The 23,113-nt window shown below is 39.7% G+C and overlaps 1 protein-coding gene across 1 annotated transcript in view; it reads left to right on the top strand.

The window, feature by feature from the left end:
* USH2A (usherin) overlaps nt 1-23,113 on the top strand; it is an 843,890-nt gene that overhangs the window by 761,296 nt on the left and 59,481 nt on the right. The gene's annotated exons all lie outside the window — the stretch shown is intronic.

Raw genomic sequence — 23,113 nt, 5'->3', positions numbered from 1 at the left:
CCCTCCCCTAGCCAAAGGAAGCCTTGAGGGACTGTGCCATGAAGGACTGTGCTATCTGGCCCAGATACTACACTTTTCCTACAGTCGTCACAACCCACAGACCAGGAGATTCCCTCAGGTGCCTACACCACCAGGGCCCTGGGTTTCAAGCACAAAACCAGGCAGCTGTTTGGGCAGACACTGAGGTAGCTGCAGGATTTTTTTTTCCATACCCCAGTGGCACCTGGAACCCCAGCAAGACAGAACTGTCCACTCCCCTGAAAAGGGGGCTGAAGCCAGGGAGCTGAGTGGTCTTGCTCAGTGTATCCCACCCCCACGGAGCCCAGCAAGCTAAGACCTACTGGCTTGACATTCTTGCTGCCAGTACAGCAGTCTGAAGTCGACCTAGGATGCTTGACCTTGGTTCGGGGAGGGATGTCCGCCATTATGGAGGCTTGAGTAGGTGGCTTTCCCCTCACAGTGTGAACAAAGCCACCAGGAAGTTTGGACTGGGCAGATCCCACCACAGCACCGCAAAGCCACTATAGCCAGACTGCTTCTCTAGATTTCTCCTCTCTAGGCAGGGCATCTCTGAAAGAAAGGCAGCAGCCCCAGTCAGGAACTTAGAGAAAAACTCCCATCTCCCTGGGACAGAGCACCTGAGGGAAGGGCTGGCTGTGGGTGCAACTTCAGCAGACTTAAACGTTCCTGCCTGCTGGCTCTGAAGAGAGCAGCAGATTTCCTAGCACAGCACTTGAGCTCCGCTAAGGGACAGACTGCCTCCTCAAGTGGGTCCCTGACCCCTGTGTCTCCTGAAAGGGAGACACATCCCAGAAGGAGTTCACAGACATCTCATACAGGAGAGCTCCAGCTGGCATCTGGCAGGTGCCCCTCTGGGACAAAGCTTCCAGAGGAAGGAGCAGGCAGCAATCTTTGATGTTCTGCAGCCTCCACTGGTGATACCCAGGCAAACAGGGTCTGGAGTGGACCTCCAGCAAACTCCAGCAGACCTGCAGAAAAGGGCCCTGACTGTTAAAAGGAAAACTAACAAACAGAAAGCAATAGCATCAACATCAACACAAAGGAAGACCATGAAACAACCCCATCCAAAGGTCACCAATATCAAAGACAAAAGGTAGATAAATCCATGAAGATGAGAGTAAACCAGCACAAAAAGGTTGAAAATTCCAAAAACTGGAATGCCTCTTCTCCAAAGGATCACAGCTCCTCTCCAGCAAGGGAACAAAGCTGGACGGAGAATGACTTTGACAAACTGACAGAAATAGGCTTCAGAAGCTAGGTAATAACAAACTCCTCCGAGCAAAAGGAGCATGTTCTAACTCAATGCAAGGAAGCTAAGAACCTTGAAAAAAAAGGTTACAGGAACTGCTAACTAGAATAACCAGTTTAGAGAAGAACATAAATGATGGAGCAGAAAAACACAGCACGAGAACTTTGTGAAGCATACACAAGTATCAATAGCCAAATCAATCAAGCAGAAGAAAGGATATTAGAGATCGAAGATCAACTTAATGGACCAGATTAGAAAAAAAAGAATGAAAAGGGACAAACAAAGGCTCCAAGAAATATGGGGCTATGTGAAAAGATCAAACCTACATTTAATTGGTGTACCTGAAAATGGCAAGGAGAATGGAACCAAGTTGGAAAACACACTTCAGGATATTATCAAGGAGAACTTCCCCAATCTAGCAAGACAGGCCAACATTCAAAGTCAGGAAATACAGAGAACACTACAAAAATACTCCTCAAGAAGAGCAAACCCAAGACACATAATCATCAGATTCACCAAAGTTGAAATGATGAAAAAAATGTTAAGGGCAGCCAGAGACAAAGGTCGGGTTACCTACAAAGGGAAGCCCATCAGACTAACAGTGGATCTGTCTGCAGAAAGCCTACAAACCAGAAGAGAGCGGGGGCCAATATTCAACATTCTTAACGCAAAGAATTTTCAACCCAGAATTTCATATCCAGCCAAACTAAGCTTCATAAGTGAAGGAGAAATGAAATATTTTACAGATAAGCAAATGCTGAGAGATTTTGTCACACCACCAGGACTGCATTACAAGAGCTTCTGAAGGAAGCACTAAGTATGGAAAGGAAAAACTTGTACCAGCCACTGCAGAAACATACCAAAATGTAAAGACGATCAACACTATCAAGAAACTGTATCAACTAGTGGGTAAAATAACCAGCTAGCATCATAATGACAGAATCAAATTCACACATAACAATATTAACCTTAAATGTAAATGGGCTAAATGCCCCAATAAAAGACACAGACTGGAAATTGGATAAAGAAACAAGACCCATCAGTGTGCTGTATTCGGGAGACCAACCTCACGTGCAAAGACACACATAGGCTCAAAACGAAGGGATGGAGGAATATTTACCAAGCAAATGGAAAGCAAAAAAAGCAGGGGTTGCAATCCTAGTCTTTGATAAAACAGACTTTAAATCAACAAAGATCAAAAAAGACATAGAAGGGAATTACATAGTGGTAAAGGGATCAATGGAACAAGAAGAGCTAACTATCCTAAATCTATATGCACCCAATACAGGAGCACCCAGATTCGTAAAGCAAGTTCTTAGAGACCTACAAAGAGACTTAAACTCCCACAGAATAATAGTGGGAGACTTTAACACCCCACTGTCAATATTAGACAGATCAACGAGACAGAAAATTAACATGGATATTCAGGACTTGAACTCAGCTCTAGCAGATCTAATAGACATCTAACAGACCTAACAGACATCTACAGAATTCTCCACCCCAAATCAACAGAATATACATTCTTCTCAGCACCACATAACACTTATTCTAAAACTGACCACATAATTGGAAGTAAAACACTCCTCAGCAAATGCAAAAGAATGGAAATCATAACAGTCTCTCAGAACACAGTGCAATCAAATTAGAACTCAGGCTTAAGAAACTCACTCAAAACCACACAACTACATGGAAATTGAACAACCTGCTCCTGAATGACTACTGGGTGTAGAATGAAATTAAAGCAAAAATACCTATGTTCATTGAAACCAATGAGAACAAAGACACAACATACCAGAATCTCTGGGACACAGCTAAAGCAGTGTTTAGAGAGAAATTTATAGCAATAAGTGCCCACAAGAGAAAGCGGGAAAGATCTAAAATCAACACCCTAACATCACAATTAGAAGAACTAGAGAAGCAAGAGCAGACAAGTTCAAAAGCTAGCAGAAGACAAGAAATAATTAAGACGAGAGCAGAACTGAAGGAGATAGAGACACGAAAAACCCTTCAAAAAATCGATAAATCCAGGAGCTGGATTTTTGAAAAGATTAACCAAATAAATAGACTGCTAGCTAGACTAATAAAGAAGAAAAGAGAGAAGAATCAAATACACACAATGAAAAATGACAAAGGAGATATCGCTACTGATCCCACAGAAATACAAACTACCATCAGAGGATACTATAAACACCTTTACATAAATAAACTAGAAAATCTAGAAGAAATGGATAAATTCCTGGACACATACACCCTCCCAAGACTAAACCATGAAGAAGTTGAATCTCTGAATAGACCAATAACAAGTTCTGAAATTGAGGCAGTAATTAATAGACTACCAACCAAAAAAAGCCGAGGACCAGACGGATTCACAGCCGAATTCTACCAGAGGTACAAAGAGGAGCTGGTACGATTTCTTCTAAAACTGTTCCAAACAATAGAAAAAGAAGAACTCCTCCCTAACTCATTTTATGAGGCCAGCATCATCCTGATACCAAAACCTGGCAGAGACACAACAAAAAAAGAAAATTTCGCACCAATATCCATGATGAACATTGATACAGATATTCTCAATAAAATACTGGCAAACCAAATCCAGCAACACATTATAAAGCTTATCCACCACGATTGGGTCAGCTTCATCCCTGGGATGCAAGGCTGGTTCAATATACCTAAGTCAATAAACATAATCTATCACAAAAACAGAAACAATGACAAAAACCACATGATTATCTCAATAGATGCAGAAAAGGCCTTCAATAAAATTCAGCACCCCTTTATGCTAAAACCACTCAATAAATTAGGCATTGATGGAATGTATCTCAAAATAATAAGAGCTATTTATGACAAACCCACAGCCAATATCATACTGAATGGGCAAAAGCTGGAAGCATTCCCTTGGAAAACCAGCACAAGACAAGGATGCCCTCTCTCACCATTCCTATTCAACATGGCATTAAAACTTCTGGCCAGGGCAATCAGGCAAGATAAAGAAATAAAGCATATTCAAATAGGAAGAGAGGAAGTCAAATTATCTCTGTTTGCAGATGACATGATTGTACATTTAGAAAACCCCATCATCTTAGCCCAAAAATGCCTTAAGCTGATAAGTAAATTCTCAGGATACAAAATCAATGTGCAAAAATCACAAGCATTCCTATACACCAATAATAGAAAGAGAGCCAAATCATGAGTGAACTTCCATTCACAATTGCTACAAAGAAAGTAAAATACCTAGGAATACAACTTACAAGGGTTGTGAAGGACCTCCCCAAGGAGAACTACAAACCACTGCACAAGGAAGTTAAGAGAGGACACAAACAAATGGAAAAATATTCCATGCTCATGAATAGGAAGAATCAATATCCTGAAAATGGCCATACTGCCCAAAGTAATTTATAGATTCAATGCTACCCCATCAAGCTACCAATGACTTTCTTCTTGAAATTAGTAAAAATTACTTTAAATTTCATATGGAACCAAAAAAGAGCCCATATAACCAAGACAATCCTAAGCAAAAAGAACAAAGCTGGAGGCATCATGCTACCTAACTTCAAACTATACTACAAGGCTACAGTAACCAAAACAGCATGGGACTGGTACCAAAACGGATATATAGACCAATGAAACAGAACAGAGGCCTGAGAAGTAACAACATACATCTACAACCATCTGATCTTTGACAAACCTGACAAAAACAAGCAATGGGGAAAGGATTCCCTATTTAATAAACAGTGTTGGGAAAACTGGCTACCTATATGCAGAAAACTGAAACTGGACCCCTTTCTTAGACCTTATACAAAAATTAACTCAAGGTGGATTAAAGATTTAAACATAAGACCTAAAACCATAAAAACCCTAGAAGAAAACCTAGGCAATACCATTCAGGACATAGGCATGGGCAAAGACCTTATGACTAAAACACCAAAAGCAATGGCAACAAAAGCTAAAATTGACAAATGGGATCTGATTAAACTAAAGAGCTTCTGCACAGCAAAAGAAGCTATCAGAGTGAAAAGGCAACCTACAGAATGGGAGAAAATTTTTGCAATCTATCCATCTGACAAAAGGCTAATATCCAGAATCTACAAGGAACTTAAACAAATTTACAAGAAAAAAACAAATAACCTCATCAAAAAGTGGGCAAAGGATATGAACAGACACTTTTCAAAAGAAGACATTTATGCAGCCAACAAACATATGAAAAAGGCCTCATCATCACTGGTAATTAGAGAAATGCAAATCAAAACCACAATGAGATACCATCTCACACCACTTGGAATGGTGATCATTAAAAAGTCAGGAAACAACAGATGCTGGAGAGGATGTGGAGAAATAGGAACACTTTTACACTGTTGGTGGGAGTGTAAATTAGTTTAACCATTGTGGAAGACAGTGTGGTGATTCCTCAAGGATCTAGACCCAGAAATACCATTTGACCCAGCAATCCCATTACTGGGTATATACCCAAGGCATTATAAATCATTCTAGTATAAAGACACATGCACACGTTTATTGTGGCACTATTCACAATATCCAAGACTTGGAACCAACCCAAATGCCCATCAGTGATAGACTGGATAAAGAAAATATGGTACATATACACCATGGAATACTATGCAGCCATAAAAAAGAATGAGTTCATGTCCTTTGCAGGGACATGGATGAAGCTGGAAACCATCATTCTCAGCAAACTAACACAGGAACAGAAAACCAAACACCACATGTTCTCACTCATAAGTGGGAGTTGAACAATGAGAACATATGGGCACAGGGAGGGGAACATCACACACTGGGGCCTGTCAGGGACCAGGGAGAAAAGGGAGGGATAACATTAGGAGAAATACCTAATGTAGATGACGGGTTGATGGGTGCAGCAAACCAGCATGGCACATGTATACCTATGTAACAAACCTGCATGTTCTGCACATGTATCCCAGAACTTAAAGTATAATTTAAAAAAATAAATAAATAAAAGCCCAGGTGTGGTGGATCATGCCTGTAATCCCAGCACTTTGGGAGTCCGAAGTGGGCAGATCACCTGAGGTTGGGAGTTCAAGACCAGCCTGACCAACATGGAGAAACACCATCTCTACTAAAAATACAAAATTAGCTGAGTGTAATGGCACATGCCTGTAATCCCAGATACAGGAGAATTGCTTGAACCCGGGAGGCAGAGATTGCGGTGAGCCGAGATCGTGCCATTGCACTCCAGCCAGGTCAACAAGAACGAAACTCCATCTCAACAAAAATAAATAAATAAATAAATTTTTAAAAGCAGAAGTAGGATTACAGAAAGCAGAGAAGCCCAAAAGATTTAAATGTTCACTGACAAACACAGCAATAAAGTATTTGATATTGCAGGCTTCATTTGAAGTAAAGCTTCAGGAATACCTGGAAACCAAGCTACAGGGTGGCACTCAGCTCCCTAACCAGCCTTTGCCAAGAGGAGGGGTCTTTCCAGAGACAACCATAGAGAGTAATCTTTAGCCGTGTTATCGTCTAATATCAAAAATAGGGGGCAGGCCAGGTGAGGTGACTCACACCTGTAATCCTAACACTGTGGGAGGCCGAGGCAGGCAGATCTCTTGAGCTTAGGAGTTCAAGACCAGCCTGGGCAACATGGTAAAACTACATCTCTACAAAAAATACAAAAAAAAAATTTTGGGCCTGGTGGCACATGCCTGTAGTCCCAGCTACTTGTGGGACTGAGGTGGGAGAATCGCTTGAGCCCAGGAGGTCAAGGCTGCAGTGAACAGAGATCATGCCACTGCACCCCAGCCTGAGTGTCAAAGTAAGACCCTGTCTCAAAAAACAAACAAACAAAAAAAAACAGAGGGTGTAATGGAAGTGTTTTAATATGACCACGGCATCCTCTCACTGAGATCTGCTACCATTTATTTTATTTTGTTTGTTTAGAGACAGGTCTCACTATGTCACCCAGGCTGGAGTGCAGTGGCTCTATCATAGCTCACTGTAACCTTGACCTGGGCTCAAGCGATCCTCCCACCTTGGCCTCCCAAAATGCTGGAATTAGAGGCGTGAGCCACCATGCCTCCATTTGTAATTTAAGCTGATAAACGAGAGCAGGGGCACAACTCTGTATCCGCTAACTCTTCAGCAACAGCTGACCCAAGGCCAGCAAACCCATTGCATAGCCAACAACCAACCAGATCCTGTCTTTCTGAAGACACACAGGGGCAGTAGTCAGATGGTTATGACTAATAGGGCTGTAAGCTTGTTTAGACTGACAATTGGTAGCCATGCTGGGCAAAAGGGAAAGAAAGAAAATTAAGAGAAAGGGAAAAGAGAGAGAAGTGCCATGCGGCACCTGAGTGACAGAGAGAGAAACTCAGTTCTGACAGTTTTCCAGTTTCAAAACCCAAACCTGTAAAGTTGACCCTTGAACAACACAGGTTTGAACAGGTCCACTTACCCATAGCTTTTCTTCTGCCTCTGCCACTCCTAAGACAGCAAGACCAATTCCTCCTCTTCCTTCTCCTCCTTGACCTATTCAACAAGAAAATGGCAAGGATGAAGACCTTTATGACCTTTCTCTTCCTTATGATTTTCTTAATAACTTTTTCTCTAGCTTGCCTTATTGTAAGAATGCAGTATATAATACATATAACAAACAAAATATGTGTTTGTTGACAGCTTATGTTGTTGGTAAGGCTTCTGTTATTAGTATCCTGTTAGTAGTTAAGTTCCGGGGGAGTCAAAAGCTATGTGTAGGCCAGGCACAGTGGGTCATGCCTGTAATCCCAGCACTTTGGGAGGATGAGACAGGCGGATCACCTGTGGTCAGAAGTTCAAGACCAGCCTGGCCAACATGGGGAAACCCTGTCTCTAAAAAAAAATACAAAAATTTGGATGTGGTGGCACACACCTGTAATTCCAGCTACTAGGAGGCTGAGGCAGGAGAATCCCTTGAACCCAGGAGGCAGAGGTTGCAGTGGCCAAGATCGTTCCACTGTACTCCAGCCTGGGCAATAGAGTGAGACTCTGTCTCAAAAAACAAACAAACAAACAAACAAACAAAAACAGAAAATTATGTGATATGTAGACGTTTGCCTATGTAGGACATTGGTTCCCCTAACCCTTGCATTGCTCAGAGGTCAGCTGTAGCTTCTGTACAGGCTTGGGTTCTATACTTGCCTTTTCTCTTCCTTATAAAACCAATCAAAATGAGTTTCTTTTCCCTGTAACTAAATTTCCTTGACTAGAATATTGATTACTGCCGTTCCCACCTTTCCTGTAAGTTGTAAGTTTTAGAATCTGGTTGTTATATTTTTTTATTGGGAAATACAATCGATTTTTGTATGATCCTAAAATTGCTGAACTCTATAATCGTTTATTTTTAGATTCTGTGGACCTTTTAGGTAGTTAATAATCATATCTCATGCTTCAAAACCCATGTACCTTGTGTTAGAATAAGATAGGATAGGATAGGCTCTGGTAACAAATAAAATTCCAAATCTCACTACCTAATGCAATAAAAGTGGGAAAGTCAAAGGTGGATTTGGCTGCCCTTCTCCATCTTTTATCAGTGTCAGATCATGATGGGGAAGAGCATGCTGCAGAGTTCTGCAAGAAGCTTTTAAGGTCCAGACCTGGAAATAGCTGACATTCCTTCTTCTCACATCCCATTGATAAGAATGTCTCATAACCTCTCTATTTAGGGGCAGGGAAACTAGCAACTGTGAAAAAAGTAAAATAAATGAATATTTGGTAAATTATAATAATCTCTGCCGCATAGCTCTTTTTATTTCCTTATCTTACATTGCCTAGGATTACCACTACAATAATGAATAGAATGCATCTGTCTTATTTGTTATATTAACAGGAAGACTGCTAAAGTTTTATCATTAAGTGTGATTTTGCTATATGAGTGCTGAATTTTGTCTCTTGAGATGATTAAATGTAAAACAACTTTTCTAAGGGCTAAATCCTATATGGTCATTGCTCTGGACTGAATGCAGTTGCCCACTCCCTTTCCAAATCCGTACAATGAAATCCTAACCCTCAATGTGATGTTATTAGGAAGTGGTAAGGGGACAAACAAGTGAAGAGACAGATACACTAGAGTATAAGATCTATCAAGTAATAAAGGTGGACCTGTGAGTAAATTCAAACCATTTTTCTCTCTTGAGTAGCCATGCTTATGACAAAGAAATTTTGAATGCCTTGTGGGTTGTTTGTTTGTTTGTTTGTTTGTTGTTTGTTTGTTTTGAGATGGAGTCTCTCTCTGTCACCCAGGCTGGAGTGCAGTGGCGTGATCTCGGCTAACCGTAAGCTCCGCCTCCCGGGTTCACGCCATTCTCCTGCCTCAGCCTCCCGAGTAGCTGGGACTACAGGTGCCTGCAACCACGCCCGGCTAATTTTTGGTATTTTTAGTAGAAACGGGGTTTCACAGTGTTAGCCAGGATGGTCTTGATCTCCTGACCTCCTGATCCACCTGCCTCGGCCTCCCAAAGTGCTGGGATTACAGGTGTGAGCCACCACGCCTGGCCAGAAATTTTGAATGTCTTGTTTTCAACAAATAATTTTAATTTAAATCGAAAAGAGTGTGTAGATATGAGTTGCGAATTTGTAATTCATTTGCAATTCTGGTATTGATGGATTGTCTTATCTTGTACAGGTCATTTGGGCCCTATGGACTTTAGGCTCAACAACAAAATCAGACAGTTGGAGTACAGTGCCAGTCACAATTTTTAGACTGTTTAACCCTAAATGTCTTTCTAATAGGCCTTATTTATATGAGAACATTTTATAGTTAACCACAAGTATTTTGTTTGTGTTTATCAAGAGTTACAAGCATAGCAGCCCTTTCTTTACTGAATAAAAGTTCAAACAAATCTGATTCATCTTTATTTGGAGCTGCCAAATAAAGTGGGATATAGTATAGTTAAGCAGTACTCAACATGTAGGCCACTAATCTCTTAGGGTCCCAAACACTCTTTCAGGAGCTCTGCCAGGGAAAAACTATGTTCATACTAACAGTAAGAACTTACATGTCTTTCTCACCTTCATCCCCTTCATGAGGGTACAGTGGAGTTTTCCAGAGGCTCCATGATGTATGAGGATATAGTCACTCTGCTGGCTAGTCGTATACATGTCTCAGTATTCTTTTCCTTTAAACACTTCTCTACTTTAATTTTCAATATGGTACTATTGATCGATATAAAGATCAGAAACAAAAGTTCTTTGGGACCTTCAGTTGTTTTTAAGAAACAGGGGTCTTGAAACCAAAACACTGGAACTACTAATACATTTCACAAGTACATTTTACCTCCACATAGCACAGAAATAAAATCATAACCCTGCCTCTTGTCAGCAGTATGACTCTAGGTAAGACATTTAACTTATCTAAGCCTCAATTTCCTTATGTATAACAATACAAATCTCCTAGCTTCATGTGAAGATGAAATAGGGTACACCAAGTCTGACATAGTAGGAGCAAAAACTTTGCTCACAAATAATCTACCTTAGGAAGGATAGACAAGAAAATGGTAAACTGGTTGGGTGCAGTGGCTCACACCTGTAATCCCTACAATTTGGGAGGCCGAGGCAGGCGGAGATTGCTTCAGCCCAGGAGTTCAAGACCAGCCTGGGCAACTTAGTGACAAGTTGTGGGCAACTTGTCTCCACAAAAAAAAAAAAATAAAATACATATGTGTGTGTGTGTGTGTGTATATATATATATATATATATATATATATATATATATACACACACACACACACACATATATATACACACACACACACATACACACACACACACACACACACACATATATATATATACACAAAAATTAGCTGGGCATGGTGGCACACTCCTGTGGTGACTCAGGAGGCTGAGGTGGGAGGATTGTTTGAGTCCTGGAGACAGAGGTTGCAATGAGCCAAGATCATGCCACAATACTCCAACCCGGGCAACAGAGTGAGACTCTGTCTCAAAAAAAATTAAAAATGAAAAGAAAATGGTAAATGAATAACTTTTGTTACCAGAAGGGAGGAGAACTAAACAACTGGGGCATGGGGAGGAGATGGGGAACTTTTCATTGATGCTGCACCCTTCACTTAGAAGGTCCAGTTTATGAAAAGTAATAATTTAGTTAAAACCTTCAAAAATGATTTTTAAAGAATTTCCCTGCTCCTAATAGATATAGCCTGGTAGTTTACATACCACTTCATTTTCTATGAAGTATTGTTGTTGCAAATTTATCTATGCAAAGAGCTAAGCATGCAGTGATTGTTGCTGTGGGTATAAAATACTGCTTTGCTAAGGATACTGTAGCTAACTCACAGTTAATTGGCTGAGGCCTGAGCACACCCATATCAGTTTGCCATATACAGATTTTTGGTTAACTTGATTTCCATATGCAAAGTGAGAAGAAAGTTCTAATTTATATATATATATGTAAAATATCTTTCTCTCCTGAGTCATCAATCTCTACCTCATTACTGAAAAATTGCCATCAATATAAAAATATACTCCTGGTATCTCCCATTTTTTAAATATGTGACTCCATGGGCCCCTCCAGCTACCGTCTCCTGTTCCTGTTCCCCTTTACAGCCAAACTTCTCAAAAGAATATGTTACTATTCCCTGTTTCTACCTCTACACATCTGTTCTCCCTTCCACCCACTCCAACCAGGTTTCTGTCCTTATCACTCCATTAAAAGGCTCATATCAAGACGATTTGCCACGAAATCAAGAGCTCTTCCTATGCACAGCTTCCTTAACATTTCAGCAGCATTTGACACTGCTTACCACACGTCCTTTAAAAAATACCCTCTTCTCTCAGTTTCAAGGAGAACACACTGTATTGGTTTTCTTCCCTTTATTGTCCTGGTCTCAGCTTCTATTACTGATTTCCTTTCTGCTGCTGTCCCAGTCAGCCTCATCCTGCATCTGCCACTGAGTTTGGTCCTGAGCTCTCTCTTCTACTTGACCTACACTCTCTCCTTAGACTATTCCTAGACTCATTCAAGTCTACTTCTTAGACTTCACTCTACATTCCCTTCTTCACCCCAGCCCTTCAGCTTAAATTCGGTCCATATTCACTGATAATACAAATACTTTTGAACACTTACTCTAGCCCAGCCACAATTAGAGGCATTTGGGGTTTAGAGAGAATGAAGTAGATGCAGGCCTTTGACTCTGTGGAGTTTACATTCTGGCAAGGAAAGACAGACAACAAGCAATAATCATAAAAAAATATGGTATGTTAGAAGGTGATGAGTGCTTAAGAAAATAAATCAGGATAAAATGAATCAAAATTGGGAGGAGACAGGGAGGAGAGTGGGTCAGTTGTAGTTTTAAATAAGAGTGGCTCATTGAGAAGATGAGCTGAAGTTACTCATGCAAACCTATGCATAAAGTGGGTTGCAGGCAGAGAAAACAGCCAGTACAGAGGCCTCAAGGCACGAGCTTGTTTAGTATGTTTTAAAAATTTCAACAAGACTAGTGTGGCTGCAGTGCAGTTTTCCCAGGGGAAAATGATAGGAGACAATGTCAGAAAGGAAGTGGAAGGGTGGGCAGAAAGAACAGGCTTTGATTATGAATAACTTGAGGAACTAGAACAGGGTTTTGAGCAGAGGAGTGACATGATCTGACTTCTGCCCAAAATACACTTTTGCTATGTGGACAATGAGGATTTAAGGTTAAAAATAGGCTAACTGGCTGGGCACGGTGGCTCACACCTGTAATCCCAGCACTTTGGGAGGCCGAGGAGGGCATATCACAAGGTCAGGAGTTCGAGACCAGCCTGGCCAATATGATGAAACCCCATCTCTATTAAAAATACATAAATTAGCCTGGCCTGTTGGTGCTTGCCTGTAGTCCCAGCTACTCGGGAGGATGAGGCAGAAGAATCGCTTGAACCTGGGAGGTGGAGGTTGCAGTGAGCCAAGAGGCTGCACTCCAGCCTCAGTGACAGAGCGAGATTCCATCTAAAAAAAGAGGGAAAAAAGGCAAACTGAGGCTACTGCAGTGCTGAGAGTGGGAAAGTATGGCTTGGATCAGAGTGGTAGTAGTAGATGTGGTGTGAACTGGTAGGATTCTGGATGTATCTTGAAGTTAAATAAATCCAGTCCTATTTCCTAATGAGTAGAGTAGATGTGAAAAAAAGAGAAAATGAATCCAAAGTTTTTGGCCTAAACAACTGGAAGAATGAAGTCGTCATCAGCTGAAAAAAAGGGAAGACTGCAGGTGAAGCAGCTTTGCTAGGTACATCAGAATCATTTCAGTCAGGGAGACTGAACACGATGGGTTTTGAGATAGAAAGTTTATTATTATTGTTCATTAGAGACAGGGTCTTCTTATGTTGCCCAGGCTACACTCAAGCTTCTGGGCTCAAGCAATTCTTCCACCTTAGCCTTCCAAATAGCTGGGACTGCAGGTTTGCATCACCACACCCAGCTAAAGATGAGCGATTTCTCTAGGAATTAGACCTTACGCAATTGTGGGAATAGCTGGGAAAGTAAAGATTTGGGGAGGGGAGTAAGAAGATGGGTAAGGGAGTTGCCACCATGCCCATTCAAGAAGCCAAGGATGGCCAGCCACCTTAGTGTCCCTACCACAGATGCCTATGGAGAGGTCTATGGAAAGCAACTCCTCTGTTTAGCTACCATCTCTGTGGGGCCAGCACTAAGTGTCAGGTGGTAGACCTGGGCCACTATTGGTTAAAGAGTCAGCAGCTGGAAAGAAGAGTCAGATTGGAGCAGAGGAGAATGAGGACAATCTGGAACCCACTTGCACCTCTGTGTCTATTCATCTTCACATCTAACTTCAACCAACTTCGAAGAGTAATGGCCACTGATTTACTTTCATTCTCCAAATTGTACGTAAATGTATCTTTAATCCAGAACTAGATAGAGAAGATATATTACTGCTATATATAACAAAGTTCAACAGACTTAGTAGCTTAAAAACAATTTCTACTTGTTATCTCACAGTTCCCCTTTGTCAAGAGTCTCAGGCCTTTTGTTCAAGGTCTCATAAGGCTACAGTTAGGGTGTCTGTTGGGCTGTGTTCTCATCTGGAGGTTTGAATGGAGAAACATTTACTTCCAATCTCATTCAAGTTGTTAGCAGAGTTCATTTCTCTTGTGTGGGAATGAGAGGGAGGCCCTGGCTTCCTGTTGGCTGTTGGCCCTCATGTCCTAGAGACCACCTAGTTCCCCTCCACAAGGGTCCTTCACAGGCCCTCTCATAGCATGGCAGTTTACTTCTTAAAGACCAGCTGAAGGATTTCACTTTCAGTCTGCTGAGATGGTGTCTGCCATATTTATGGCAGTGACATCCAGAGCTTTGCCATTTTCTATTAGTTAGCAACAAGGCATAGGCCCTGACTGCACTCAGGGGGAGGGAGAATCACACAAGGGCATGATTCATTGCAGGGGTCACCTTAAGGTGTGTCTCCCACAGAAGGAATTCTGAGATATGCAGTTTCACCTTAACCAATTTGACATAATACAAACTTCAAAAAAGGGAAAATCAAGAGATCATATGGAGACTTGTTAAGTTTCAGATGTATTAGACATCCACATGAAGAGGTTAACAAGGCAATTGGATATAAGACTGGATTTTGGGAGATATGTCCAAGGACCCTCAAATGTGTATTCCTAATTCAGTCTCTTCCCAAAACTATAGTTTCATTGGTCTGTCTACTTGACATCTTGAACTTAACAAGACCAAAGTTGTTCTTTCCCTTCCCAAATCTGTTACTGCTCAGACTTCTACATCTCATTATATGGTACCCTCACCTATCCTTTCTCTCAAGAAGAAAAAACCTAAGAGTCATCCTTCATTCCTCTTTTTCCCTTGCCTTCTACGTTCAATCCATCATAATTCTATTGGTTCTACATTCAAAATATAAATCCATCCCCTTAATTCTATGTCTACCATTACCACCCTAGTCCAAGCCACTATTACCCCTTCCTGGCCTTCAGCAAAAGTCTTTGAATGTCTCCCCTCCCTCTCTTGACCCATGTTATGAAATGGATTGTGTTCCCCCCAAAATGCATACACTGGAGCCCTAACCCCCAAGGTGACTGTATATGGAGATAGGGCCTTTAGGAAGGTAATTAAGCTTAAGTGAGGTCATAAAGATGGGACCTTCATCCTATAGGATTAATGTTCTTATAAGAAGAAGAGACACCAGAGATATCTCTCTGCATGCACACAAAGATGATACAGAAACACATCCAGAAGACAGCTGTCTATAAGCCAGAAGAGAGGCTTCACCAGAAGCCAACCATGAAGACACCTTGATCTTAGACTTCTAACCTCAAGAATTGCAAGAAAAGGAACTTCTGTGTTTAACGCAACTCAGTCCATGGTTCTTTGCTATAGCAGCCTGAGTAGACAAATGCAATGGCCTCCATATATTGTTCACACATCAGCCAGAATGATTTCTTCAAAACCTAGATTAAATTGTGTCAGACCCTTGTTTACAGGCCTTCGATAGTTTTCCACTGAAATTGGAATCAGACTTGAACTCTTTACCTTGGCCTCCAGGATTGATACCATCTAGCTCCTGCTCATCCTTTTGACCTTCTCTTGGGCCATTCTTCTCTCCATCACCCGGCTTGGTCGCACTAGCTCCTTTCTGTCAACAAAAACACCAAGTCTGTTCCCATCTTAGAGTTTCTGTTCTGCTCTTGCTTTTGCCCAAAACTTTGTCCCTTGATTCTTCACACAGATGGTGTTTTTCTGCACTCCTGCCTAAATGTAACTTCCTCAAGGACCTTTCTTACCCGCCCTTGTAAAATCAAGAATTTAATTCACTCTTCCCCACTACCTAAGCCCAAACACTAATTAGTGCACCAGCCTACTTATTCCCTTCATAATTTACCACAATTTCCAATTCTCTCTCTGTGTCTTGATCTCTCTATCTCTCTCTCTTTGTATATTGCCCATTTGTCCTCGTTTATAATGTAAAATTCAGGAAGGTAATGACCTTGCCTCCCTTGCTTTCTATTGTATCCTCAGAGATTAGGAGCATGCCTAGTGTATAAGAAGCTCTCAATACATGTGTGTTTAATCAAGGCTTAAATAAATATAAAGCTATGGCCCAAATGAAAATTTTTATGTGAGTTTTAGTACAGTTTTACTACTATTTCCATAGAATAGATTATCAGAGTGAAATTGCTGGGTCACAGTGTATGCACATTTTTAATTTTGATAGATCAGAAGTACTGCTTTTTAATATTTAGTGTGAATGATTTGCCACTTTAAAATTTAATTATCACAAATTTAATTTTTTTCCTCTTCTCCTTTGAAAAATGAGGCATTTCAAAACCATTTTCCCCCAATGTTTTTATGGTAACTGAAGCATCATTGTTCATTTTGCAATAACTCTAGCTTTTGCTTTATAGGTTAAATTGATACAGCCAATTTGTCTGTAAAGAAAATGTCTGTGAATTGAGTCTTCTTTTTGAATTGACCCCTCCATTACAAAATGAATGATGTATTCTAAAGAGAGAAAAAAAAAACCTCCCTTTTCATGTATCATTCTTCTTTTCTGAGTGTAGAGAGTTGTTGGAGTAAAAGCATTAAAGTGATCCCAGTGTTAATATGTGGATCCTCCAAGCTGAACATTTTAAGTTTGAAATTTACAATTGTTATAACAATTGGCCCCTGCCTAATCCATTAGGTGACAGCATTAGCTAGAACCCAGAGCTAGGAATGCTTTAACACTTATGAGTACATTTGAGTTGGCCTCATTGTTACCCAGTCGTCAATAGTGTCCTTAACATTTCCAGCTGCCTCATCACTGTTTGATATGTACAAGGGGCTGGGACAAGGGTGTAGAGGGTTCCACTCAAACATGTCCCCAGTATCAGGAGAAAACACACTTCAGGAAGGCATGGTTCCGATAGTGGGTCAGGAAAGAAAATAGGAAAATTGGTTTTAACACCATTCAGTTATTATACTTCCTGCCTCAATTGAAATCAAAAGAAAAATCCTTGTGTCTAAAGAATAATTACAAATTTTGAAGTAGAGTGAACGTTCCATAAAGAAAATTTTAAATCTTTTTTCTAAGAAAATACTTTTCCTATTACCTTGTGCAAATGGCAATCTATACTTATTGGCTGAATAATAATTGAGTTAATTAATTAATTCCTGGCAGATTTATTATTTCATTAGTCACTGACCATGATCTATACCACGATAGGGTGAAATTTAAAAGTTCTTCCATTATTCCTTGAAATTGCATTGCAGAGCTCTTCACACATAATTAGGTCTTAAATTTTTTGCCTAATGTTACTTATTGTTTCCTAACAAATGCAGTTCAAAAACTTTAGGGTGACATTCACAGCCCTCTTCAATCATCACAATCCCCTTTCCAGCCACAATTCCTACTATTCTCCTGCAACCATCACACTTCTGCTTTGTTGAACTGCCACCCAGGTATCTCCAGAACTTTCTTCTGTTCCTTCTTCTAATCCTTCATCTATTTTTATCTACTCAAATTCTACATCTTTCCTGGCCTGGATCAAATGCCACATCTCAAGTAAGTCTTCCCCAAGTCCTCACCCCCTTTCTTCTGAATAACAAGTATCTCCTTAGTATTTCTCTGGTGCTTATTATAGCACTGCCACACTGAATTGTGTGTATGTATATACATTATTGATTTGCTCTATTAGATTATAAGTTCCTCAGAGTCAAGAGTCTGTGTTACCCATCTTGTATCTTCCATTGCAATTTTATAGAGTCTTTTGCATAAAAGATGCTCAAAAATGTTTAAAGAAGTAAATCAGCTGCTGAGAAACTGCTAAATGTTTGCACTGAGCATTTTGGCAGCTTTGTCATCCCACTTGGTGATGCTGCCTAGCACATACACACTAAAACAATAGGCCTGAACACTAAATAATAGGCCTGAACACTAAATAATAGGCCATGGTCCTAAAGGGTATTTTGTTCTACCTTTCTTGTATTGTGAGTTGATCTTTGATTCCGGAGCAACTCTGCGTGTACGTGTGTGCTGTCAAAATAAATGTCTTTTTTGTCTCACCAGCTGAGATACATTTAGGTCAAGATGGCACTGGTAAAGGAAGTGTGCAGGTGAAGTCGGTGAAAATGTTCTGACAATGTTTATATTTTGCAGGCTTGGAAGTCTCATGCCAAGTGAACCATGGATAAGTATTCAAGTTTGATATTTGCCTAATGCGTGGTAAAAAAAATAATAATAATAATTTCTGTATCAAGACTGATTTGATGGCCAGGTGCTGTGGCTCATGCCTGTAATCCCAGCACTTTGGGAGGCCATGGCGGGTGGATCACCTGAAGTCCGAAGTTCAAGACCAACCTGGCTAAGATGGCGAAAACCCGTCTCTACTTAAAATACAAAAATTACCTGGGTGTGGTGGCGGGTGCCTGTAATCCCAGCTACTTGGGAGACTGAGGCATGAGAGTCGCTTGAACCCAGGAGGCGGAGGTTGCAGTGAGCTGAGATTGCGCCATTGTTCTTGCATTCCAGCCTGGGCGACAAGAGTGAAACTCCATCTCAAAAAAAAAAAAAAAACTGATTTGAATTTTGCAAAATGGTATTAGATATAAATATGTTGATCAACTTTTGGGGAACTTAAAGGTTAACTTTATAAATGGAGAGGAAAAATAGTCCTGCAGAATCCATGCCTCAAATTATCTGGCTTTCAAAAATCTAGAAAAATATTTTGTGTTGATTTGTCTACATTACGACATATAAAAGTCATCCAATTGCCTGGATGTACTCTATCCAAAGTCATGGCTTTTAGATAACAGTTAATGGGAGCTCAAACTGCTTCTCACATTTTATTTGTAATCTAAATCAGAAACTCTAGGTCTCAGGTATAATCATTCCTTATCATTAAGACAAGATAAAATATAATTAATGATAAAGGATCTGGGCAGTTCAACTTAAGAATACAGAGGTTAATATACTTAAATCTAGATTCTTCTGAAGTTCTCTTTGCACAAAAAGGTGAATTTTTGATGTGACTTATTCTCTGGTTCTTGGTATTCATGATAACTAAGGAGGCAAGGAAACCCCGTGACTTTGTTAGGATGCAGAAGCCAAAACTCATCCATTTCAGGATAAAGAGCCCAGGATAAGGGAGAATCATAAATGAAAGACAAAGCCAGAAGAAATCCCACTGGCTTAGAATGAAGTTGATGGTGACCAGGAAGATTAACCCTTTCCAAAATATAATATGCACACGTAATACTCTGTTGATGAACACAAACAGCAGTGCCTATACATCATTGTTTTGGTTCATTACTGGGAGCAGGGTAAAAAGATTCCTAAGGTCTACAGTAAGTGAGCTTAGTGAAAATGCACCCCAAACACCAGAGGGAAAGCTCTGGAAACTGCTGGATCATCAGATCAATAGACTCAAAGATGACTAAGTTGGGAAGCTTTATGCAGTTTAAACATTTGTGCAGGGAGTATCCCCACACAGCCTTTTATTGACAGCTACAGATCAATGGTAATTTTTGATCATTTTCAACTTACATAAACCTATTGACCCCATGGCCACCTTTGGGGCACTTCAAGTCATCAAAAATAATCAGAGGAGATGGTGTAAAATTGTCAGACTGCTGAAGACTCCAAGTAGTTTCATATGTCCCCAGGAGCTGAGTCGAGAGGTTAAAATATAGTTCAAATTGCCAGCAGAACCTCAACTGACAGAGTGTTCCAGAGAGTCTTGTCTTTATGTCTCATAAAATGAGGCACTGATTTGTATCCAAACTCTGACCTTCGTGCATATAAAGTTTAAGAAGGAAAAAAGAGGCTGAATCCCATTGAAGATATTAGATTGCAAAGAATGGATTATTCCTAGTAAAATATTTCTTCCTGTTTTTCTTTGTTGAGTCATCTTCTTCATCTGCTGCCTAACAAAAGTAGCTGACATGCTTGTAGAATTACGTACAATATGGACATGGACATAGAATGAACAAAGACAAAACAGAAGCAAGTGCAAGGTGGCAGGCCAGAAGTCAGGGACAACAAAAAATGTAGTCAAAAAAATCATTAGGAAGAGTGCAAGGAAGGAAAGAGCAAAATAATGGCAATAAAGGGGAAGAAGTAAGAGTATTGAATTAAGATAATCTCTATAGAGGAAAAGGAGTGAGAGAAGAAGGAAAGGGTGAATAAGAGGAAAGAGAAAGGAAGGAACGGAAGAAAAGTGAAGCAAAGGAGTAAAAGGAAGGAAAATCGTCTTTAGTGATGACTTTTCCTAGTTAGTGAGACAGAACGCTACATCTCCAAAGGAAGGAACTGAATCCAAAACATCTAAAATCCACAGTGCTCAAGCAAATATCCTAAATTTAAGAAAAATAACAAGCAACTTAGTACGTAAATGAGAGCCAACCCAATCCACAGAGTGAACTGCATCCAAATTTTGCAGCAGGATTCTAAAATAGTGAACTTTGATATTGGAAATTCATTCAGGAGAGAATAATATAAATTATTTCCTAAAACGTCAAAGAATAAATTGGCAAGGATTATCTTGTCATTTTTATGTTTTCTTCATTTTTTAATATAGCTTTTACTAAACATTGACAAAAACTATGGCTATTGTTTAGATCTATTTAAGGAGTCTATATGTGGTTTGTGTGTGTGTGTGTGTGTGTGTGTGTGTGTGTGTGTGTGTGTGTGTGTGTGTGTATAAAACTATTCAGGAATAACAAAGTAGCCAGATGCAGCAGTGGCTTGCACCTGTAATCCCAGCACTTTTGCACAGCCAAGGTAGAAGGGTGACTTGAGCTCTAGAGTTGGAGACCAACCTGGGCAACATAGTGATACCCAATCCCTACAAAAAAAAGAAAGAAAGAAAGAAAAGAAACATTTTGTTTTAATTAGCCACACACGGTGGTACATGACTGTAGTCCCGGCTACTCCAGAAGCTGAGGCAGGAGAATCACTTGAGCCCAGGAGTTCAAGGCTGCACTGAGCCATGATCATGCCACACTCCAGCCTAGGCAAAAGAGCCAAAAAGTAAGAAGAATAATAATAAATTAAATAAATAAATAAATAAATAATGTAATATGAGAAGTTGTCCTCAGTATAATTTCATGATACAGAAATTACTTTTACATCCCAACATGTGGTTATTTCTCTCTCTCTTTTTTTTTAAGATACATGTAGACCAGGTTAAGCAAAACAACTGTTGTAATGACCCTTTGTAAGAGTATACCCCTAAAAATTTTCTGTGCCAGGCATGCATGAACTTCAGCTTGCAACCTACAGGCCATATTTCTATATTAGATGGTGGAGGTTTGGAAGCTAGGGCATTTTGAATACTTCTGCTTTCAAGGATCTGAGCCATAAATGTTTATTAAAAGAATCTATAATGAAATCAGTTTTGTTATTTTTTTAATGGTTGCCTGGAGTGTGTTGGATGACTGAATGCCAGTTGTTAATCATTAAGTACTCATGTTACCAAAAGTGTTTGATAGTATTGCCATCTAGGGGCTGAATGGAATTCTCAGCTCTGAAATAAACTATAATTGAGCAGGTGCAGCTATTGACAATATACATATGTTTTTGCTTTATAGCCCACATGCTTTTCATGTTTCTTATGACAAAAGCTTATGAAAAAATGTCCCCCAGCAGCCCACCTTTTTTATATATAATCTGTTAGAGGTGATTACTATTTGCTTTGGAGCGTATGCTTTTTTGGCATCTATTACTGAATATTCTGAACAAAGAATTATTCTTTTTTGCATTATTAATCTTGCCCATGTTTGCCCTATTTCCACAGAAAAGGAATCATTTATCAGAAAAGAGTGTTTGTAATAGGAACTTGTAGCATCTTCAGATTTAATATTCATTATGGTCATTCTAGTTCTGTGCTATATTTATCTAAAAGGCCAATCCAATGTTGTGGAGAAATAAGTTTTTAAATATTTATGATCTAACTTTTAATATTTTAAAAAAGAGAAATTAGTATTTCTGTAAAATTTGTTTCAGAGTCTGATTGCTCAGCAAATGTTTGAATATTAAAAGATTTCAAGAGGTTAGCACGTAATATCATAATGGGACTTATTGAAATAGGAAAATTGACTTTACAAGTTTTTGATATGTGAAGGAAAATGTATTTTCTCTGCCTATGTTTAACACATAACAAGAAATCACACAGTTAAAATATACAGTCAATAATGTCAGAAAACAGCACCAAAACCTATTTCTACATTGTTTTGTTTTTGTCTAACCAGTTTGTTTGGAAAACAATTCTGTTTGATTTTGTCATCTTGTTTTAGATTTTATCCAAAATGATATTTGGATGCCCCCACACATAATTTTTTCTGATGTTCTTGGGTGCCTACTTTCAGAAATAACTTTCACTACTCCACTTTATATTCTTCCTCCCTTGTTCATCAAGGAAAGAAGACAATTGAAGACCATGTATCACATTCAAACATCTAATAAACCAAAGCAGATCATTGAATGTAAATATCCTACTAACCCAGTCAAAACTTTCTCATGATTTCTTAAATCCAGTGGGGATGGTACGCAACAGAAAATGCCTGTGTGTGTGTGTGTGTGTGTGTGTGTGTGTGTGTGTGTGTGTTTACCTATGAACACATTACTACCCCACTTGCATACATAATTCCTACTTTAAAAAGACATATCCTTTCAGTCCAGATGTGGAAAGAGCACCCCAGGGCCTTTAGAAACATTAGGATTCTTAGCTCCAGTTTAGTTATGCCAAATATGTTAATGCTGCTCTCCAAGCAGAAAAACAAACAAATTTAAAAAATCCTAATTTGGCTATCCCTTTTTTTCTCTTCTTTTAAAGCAACAAAGACCAAATTCTCCAAGCCTAGCTAACAATTACTTTTGGTAGGTT

The sequence above is a fragment of the Gorilla gorilla genome, chromosome 1 (assembly GCF_029281585.2).
Source record: "Gorilla gorilla gorilla isolate KB3781 chromosome 1, NHGRI_mGorGor1-v2.1_pri, whole genome shotgun sequence".
NCBI classification, from domain to species: domain Eukaryota; kingdom Metazoa; phylum Chordata; class Mammalia; order Primates; family Hominidae; genus Gorilla; species Gorilla gorilla.
Note: the sequence above shows the minus strand (reverse complement) of the source record. Positions and strands in the feature narration are given on the sequence as shown.